This window comes from Phacochoerus africanus, chromosome X (genome assembly GCF_016906955.1).
Source record: "Phacochoerus africanus isolate WHEZ1 chromosome X, ROS_Pafr_v1, whole genome shotgun sequence".
Lineage (NCBI taxonomy): Eukaryota > Metazoa > Chordata > Mammalia > Artiodactyla > Suidae > Phacochoerus > Phacochoerus africanus.
In genome coordinates, this window is record NC_062560.1 from 17941866 (window position 1) to 17949139 (window position 7274).

Consider the following 7274-nt stretch of genomic DNA (forward strand, 5'->3'; position numbering starts at 1 on the left):
TCTATTTTTTTTTAAATGCGTTTATATTACGGGCTCTTGCTCTGTGCTCCTGGTGGACGTAATTTTCGCAAGAGGGACCGCGTTTCCCCGCGTGCTCGGCAACAGCTCTGCCCGCCCGCCGCACCCTGACCCTTCCCAGCGTGCTCAGCGATTCCGGCTTGAGAGGCCCTCGGAGGGCAAGGCCCCAGGGCCTGGCTTAGGGGCGCGAAAGGCAGGCTGGGAATTGTAGTTCACGAGTCCGCGAGGGCCGCTAGAGGCTGGCCGTAGGTATGAGGGACTCGTCCTGGCGTGTCCTGTGCCTCAGCCCGCGTGCTCACAGCTTCTCGCTCTCGCCCACCAGCCCGCTCCCTAGCTTGCTCCCGCTTTTGCTCGCGCTCTCCTCGAGGATCCAAGGCGCTCTGGCCACAGCCTGTGGCTGGGAAGGGCGACAGAGGCAGCGGCTCAGGAGAAACTAGGCTGCGGTGCTGGTGCTGGTGCTGGTACTGGTACTGGTGGTGGGGAGATGTTGGGCAAGGACGAGCATCAGGAGCAGACTATTGCCAAGGACCTGGTCGTGACCAAGTATAAGATTGGTGGCGAAGGGCACAACATTGCCAACGTTTATAAATTCTGAGGCACTTGCTATTCCAGATATACCAGTTTGAAACTTTGGGTCACATACCTCTTTGAGATCTGCTAAAAGCTGTAAGCCCGAGCCTGCTGAAGCCCAGGGCCCTTAGGGGTACTTGGGTCTTTGGTGGAAGCATCCTGTACATGTGTGTCAGTACTGAGCCTGTGTGAGAAAAGTAATGCCATGATAACGGAAGAGACAGGGGAAGTTTCAAGAAAGAAAAAGAAATGAAGAAAGTTCTTGCCTTTCCCACCAGCATTTCAGTAAATATCTGTGTATGTCACTTCCCTTTGAAGAGCGACCAGGACTATATTCTCAAGGAAGGTGACTTGGTAAAAATTGACCTTGGGGTCCACGTGGATGGCTTCATCGCTAATGTGGCTCACACATTTGTGGTTGATGTAGCTCTGGGGACCCAAGGAACAGGGCAGAATGCAGATGTCATTAAGGCAGCTCACCTTTGTGCTGAGGCTGCCTTATGCCTTGTTAAACCTGGAAACCAAAACACACAAATGACAAAAGCCTGGAACAAAGTTGCACACTCAAGGAGTTCCCGTCGTGGCTCAGTGATTAGCGAATCCGACCAAGAACCATGAGGTTGTGGGTCCAATCCCTGGCCTCGCTCAGTGGGTTAAGGATCTGTCATTGCCGTGAGCTGTGGCGTGACTCACAGACGCCGTTGGGATCCCGAGTTGCTGTGGCCGCTGGTGTAGGCCACCGGCTACAGCTCCCATTCGACCCCTAACCTGGGAACCTCCATGTGCCACGGGAGCAGCCCTAGAAATGGCAAAAAGGCCAAAAAAAAAAAAAAGTTGCACACTCATTTAATTGCACACCAATAGAAGGTATGCTGTCACACCAATTAAAGCAGCATGTCATTGATAGAGAGAAAACCATTATCCAGAATCCCAAGACCTGCAGAAGAAGGACCATGAAAAAAGCTGAACTTGAGGAAGTTCTTGTTGTGGCTCAGCGGTAACGAACCTGATTAGTATCCCTGAGGGGTAAGGATCTGGCTTTGCTGTGAGCTGTGGTGTAGGTCACAGATGCAGCTTGGATCTGGTGTGGCTGTGGCTATGATGTAGGTTGGCAGCTCTAGCTCCGATTTGACCCCTAGCTTGGGAACTTGCGTATGCTGCAGGTGCGGCCCTAAAAGAAAAGCAAAAGCCGAATTTGAGGTACATGAGGTATATGCAGTGGATGTTCTCATCAGCTCAGGAGAGGGCAAGGCCAAGGATGCAGGACAAAGAGCTGTCATTTACAATCGAGACCCTTCTAAGCAGTATGGCCTGAAAATGAAAACTTCAAGTGCCTTCTTCAGTGAGGTCGAAAGACATTTTGATGTCATGCCTTTTACTTTAAGAGCATTTGAAAATGAGAAGAAGGCCTGCACGGGTGTGGTGGAGTGCGCCCAACATGAACTGCTAATGTTCTCTACGAGAAAGAGGGTGAGTCTGTTGCCCAGTTTAATGTTACAGTTCTGCTCATGCCCAATGGCCCTATGCACATAACCAGTGGTCCCTTTGAGCCTGACCTTTACAAGTCCGAGCTGGAGGTCCAGGATGCAGAGCTCAAGGCCCTCCTCCACAGTTCTGCAAGTCGGAAAACCCAGAAATAAAAAGGCTTCTACGACTGCAGAGAATGCCACCCGTGGGGAAACTTTAGGGGAGAATGAAGCTGGGGACTGAGGTGGGTCCCATCTCCCCAGCTTGCCCCTCCTGCTGCATACCTTCCCACCACACCCCAGGCTCTATGCAGTGTGGTTCCTCTTCTCCAGCCAAGACTGCCAGCAGAGTGGGGTTTCCCTGTCCTCCTCCCAACCCCCAGCCCAGCCCCCTTCCAACAACAACCAGCTCCCACTGACTCTGGTCTTGGGAGGCCGGGCTTCCCAGCCACTGAAGACTGCTTTAAATAGAAAAGCGAAATTGAAGAATAAAATCAGGAATCAAAAAGAATTTGCATTTATTCTGAAATATTATTAGGTCCAAAATTAAGGCAGTGTTTTTAATCATGAGAAAGAGTTTATTTATACTAACTTCTGGGCGTAAGGTAAAAGGAAGGAAAGAAGAGAAATAGAATGGGAGGCAGAGCTGGCATCTACTTCCTGGGCAGATAGCTCCTCCTATATCTATTTTCATGCTTGAAATCTCACCAATGAAGGCTTTTCCTTCTACTGGATCTTGAGGAATTTCCATCTATAGAAATCACTTACTGTGATACAGACACCACTTAGAGATGAATAGCATCTTAGGTTGTTTTTTTTTTTTTTTTTAATATATCACCCCTTGAGGGGTAGAGTGGGAATGAAAAGCAAGTGGAAAAGTTGGGTGGGGAAGGTAGTGAAGATATTCAAGATTTTCCAACTGATGACTGAGAACAAGAGCCTTTGTACTCGGGAGGTGGAATATGAAACAGACAGGAGTAGGAGGAGAAAAATGGATGACAAGGTAAAAAGATTCTAAAGGTTAACTTCATGTTTCAAAATGCCCAAACTGGCCCTGTATGGTACCTTGACAGGCTGTCAGTAGCATTTATCCTGAGCCCCCAGGGAACTCCTGACAATCCTGATCCTCCTTTGTCAGGCATACATTCACATAGTAATCATTATAAGAGTGCTTTACAAGACTAGTAGTATTCTATTCATTTTACAAATGAGGAGTGCAGATCCACAATGTGGACGGAGTCTGGGTCCCTGGATAGCCACGTAGGAGGCTCTTCAAGCAGAAAGCTCATATTAGATTGTAGTGAGAGTGAGAAATAAATCCACCGAGTATTCAAGGCTTATCTGCTAGAAAATCATTGCTATCTTTAACTGATACAGCCTTAGTTCTGTATCTCCACCAGTCACATAGATAACATAGTCCATTGGTAACAATGTGCTAGGGGTGAAAGGAGACGTGGGGAGGAGGAGAAGCGGAGGAAAATGTCTTGGGAAAAGTGTATAGTTTTAACATCTCTCAAGGTCCAATCCTTCCCTGACCCCCACCCCCCACTCCTCAGGTATCACGTCTCCTCCCCACCCTCAGGATTACAAACCATGGCCTTTAAGGTTTTAGAGTACGAGCACCACGTGATTGGAGGTGTGTGGTTAAGAAAATGAGCGGCAGTGGGACGTTGGATGCATTGGGGTGGTGGGGTGATGGGTAGAGGCAGGGTGACAAGTAAGGATTGTTGGGGAAAGAGGTGCAGGCAGCTCTAAAGTGCCAGACATGAGAAGGCTATAAAGTATAGGGTGCAGATAGAAACGTACACAGGAGGACATGGATGGACTGACTGGACGGGGGGATGGGCAGTAGGAGGCGATGATGGGCTAAGGAGAGAAAAGAAAGCTTTTAAATTTGGGGGGCTTGGAGTTCCCATCGTGGCGCAGTGGTTAATGAATCCGACTAAGAACCATGAGGTTTCGGGTTCGATCCCTGCCCTTGCTCAGTGGGTTAAGGATCCAGCATTGCCGTGAGCTGTGGTGTAGGTCGCAGATGCGGCTCGGATCTGGCATTGCTGTGGCTCTGGAATAGGCCGGTGGCTACAGCTCCGACTGAACCCCTAGCCTGGGAACCTCCACATGCCGCAGGTGCAGCCCTAGAAAATGCAAAAAGAAAAAAAAGATTGAGGGGGCTGGTCACTTATATCTGGAATCTAATATACAGCCCAAATGAACCTTTCCACAGAGAAGAAACTCATGCACATGGAGAACAGGCTTGTGGTTGCCAAGAAGGAGGGGGAAAGAGTGGGAGGGACTGGGGGTCTGGGGTGAATAGATGCAAACTGTTGCCTTTGGAATGGATGAGCAATGGGATCCTGCTGTGTAGCACTAGGAACTATGTCTAGTCACCTACGACGGAGCATGACAATGTGAGAAAAAGGAATATATATGTGTATGTGTGACGGGGTCACCTTGCTGTGCAGCAGAAAACTGACAGAAGACTGTAAACCAGCTATAATGGGGGAAAAAATCATTACTAAAAAGAAATGAGGGGGACTGGGAAAATGGTAGTGTCATTAAACAGATTACAATGAGAGTCAGTCTTGCTCAATACATTGGTTATATCATACACAGGAATGATTTTGGACAAAGATTTTACACATCGCTTGGCTACAAGGAAGGCAACAGCCAGCCTCTACAGCAGCTGAAGGAATCTGCTTAATCCCTTCTACTAAAGAGCTGGGAAAAATGCTCTCTTCCCTCAGGGGGTCCAAGACCCTCATCTGACCCCCAAGAGACACTCCTACATCCTTTGACGAAGTCTGGATTTCAAGCCAGTGCAACAGAGCAGCTCCCACTTCACCTGCCCCGCTCTACCAGCCCTTCTTGGACACTCGAGGTGCCGGGGTCTCTGCCCTCCACTGCGGCTTTCCTGAGGGTAAGGTGAGCCCTGTTTCTTCCCATCACGAAGGCAAACGCTTTCCAAAGCTCCCAAGCGGCCCTCCAGAAGTCTCTCCCACAAGGCCCAAAATGAAGGAGCTTGTGGTCCTTCACCCTCAATGCATAGCATGAGTTCTCTCCAAAGAAACTTCTTCACGAATCTCCTCCCCTCTCCACACCCTGAGTCTTTCGATGCACTTGCTCTGGGTGAGGCTCCCAGAGGCGCAGAAACCAAACGTGAACACTTGCCCCGTAGTTTCTGCCTCTGGGGTTTCACCTCCTGCTCACTTTCCTATCTGATGTCTGTAGTCTTGCCACTTTGGCTGAAGCTGAGGTAGAAAAATTTCATTCTAACCCACCATTATGTAGATTACATTGTTGTATTAAAGCTAGACAATACTTGATTTTTATTTTTCTAATTTAAAAAAAAATTTTTTTGTCTTTTTGTCTTTTTTTTTTGTCTTTTTGCCATTTCTTGGGCTGTTCCTGCGGCACATGGAGGTTCCCAGGCCAGGGGTCGAATCGGAGCTGTAGCCACCGGCCTACACCAGAGCCACAGCAACGCGGCATCTGAGCCGCGTCTGCGACCTACACCACAGCTCACGGCAACGCCGGATCGTTAACCCACTGAGCAAGGGCGGGGACCGAACCTGCAACCTCATGGTTCCTAGTCCAATTCGTTAACCACTGCGACACGACGGGAACTCCTGTCTTTTTGTCTTTTTCATTCTTAAAAATCATGGTTTCTATATGTATGACTGGGCCACTTTGCTAGATAGCAGAAATTGACAGAACATTGTAAATCAACTATAATTAAAATTTTTTTTAAAAAGTCATAGTTGCTGTGTTAAAAAAAAACAACCTCAGCCAACATTTTTACGAAATCCAATGTCATTTAAGACTCCTACTTCTTCAACTCAGTTATAGATATGCTAATAGTGTACTCTTTCTCTAATCCTTGGCTATTTTTTTAGCCAGAGATCGTTTTTCATTATCTACCAGTCATTTTCTTTTTTGTGTGTGTCTTTTTGCCTTTTCTGGGGCTGCTCCTGCGGCATATGGAGGTTCCCAGGCGAGGGGTCAAATCGGAGCTGTAGCTGCCGGCCACAGCCACAGCCACAGCGATACCAGATCCGAGCCGCGTCTGTGATCTACACCACAGCTCACAGCATTGCCGGATCCTTAACCCACTGAGCGAGGCCAAGGATCGAATGCACAACCTCATGGTTCCTAGGCGGATTCGTTTCCACTGTGTCACGATGGGACCTCCTCTACCAGTCTTTTTCAAGCCATCCTGAGCTTTGTAGGGCCAAGTACAGTGACTTAAATTTTTGCACTTCTCACTCCAACCAAACTAATCTAAATGGACAAGTCCATTGGGAAGCAACTTTACAGGAACAAAAACAGTTTCAAGTGGCCTGTCTGAATCAGTTCCAGTGCCAGTGCTGCTTTGTGTAGACTCATTTACCAGCGGAGTGTTTCATATAAATTGTGGTGTGTTCATAAAAGTCATGCTAAAACAGGCATTTTATTTGCAAGAGAGGAGAATGTTTATCTCGGTATTTTTCTTGATGGTTTTTACATAGCCCACTTTTAATTTTTTATTTATTTTTTTATTAATGATTTTTATTTTTTTCCATTATAGCTGGTTTACGGTGCATAGTCAACTTTTTAAAAGAGCACATATCTTTCTTTGAAAATCAGAATATATATTTTCACATGTATATGTTTACATACAGCACGCGGGCACATATAAAGAGTGAGAGAATGGAATAGCAAATTCAAATGGTCTTTACAGTGCTATCCAATAGAAGTATTGTACTAAACACACATTGCAATTTGAAGTTTTATAGTAGCCACATTAAAAAGGTGAAATGGTAAACTTAATTTCAATAATTTTTTTTCTTTTTAGGGCCACACGTGAAGCATATGGAAGTTCCCAGGCTAGGGGTCGAATCGGAGCTACAGCTGCAGGCCTACACCACAGCCTTAGCAACACAAGATCTGAGCCGTGTTTGCAGACTACACCATAGCTTGCTGCAACGCCAGAGCCTTAACCCACTGGGTGAGGCCAGGAATCGAACCCACATCCTCACAGAGACAATGCCAGGTTCTTTACCTGCTGAGCTACAATGGGAACTCCTCAAGAACATATTTTATTCAACCCAGTATATCCAAAATATTATCATTTTGGAGTTCCCATTGTGGCTCTGTGGTTAACGAACCTGATTAGGGTCCATGAGGATACAGGTTTGATCCCTGGCTTCACTCAGTGGGTTAAGGATCCAGCGTTGCTGTGAG

At 47.3% G+C, this 7274-nt stretch overlaps 1 pseudogene; it reads left to right on the forward strand.

The window, feature by feature from the left end:
• The first annotated feature begins 502 nt into the window (after nucleotides 1-502).
• On the forward strand, nucleotides 503-2298 carry LOC125118578 (proliferation-associated protein 2G4-like; annotated as a pseudogene).
• Nucleotides 2299-7274: the final 4976 nt, after the last annotated feature.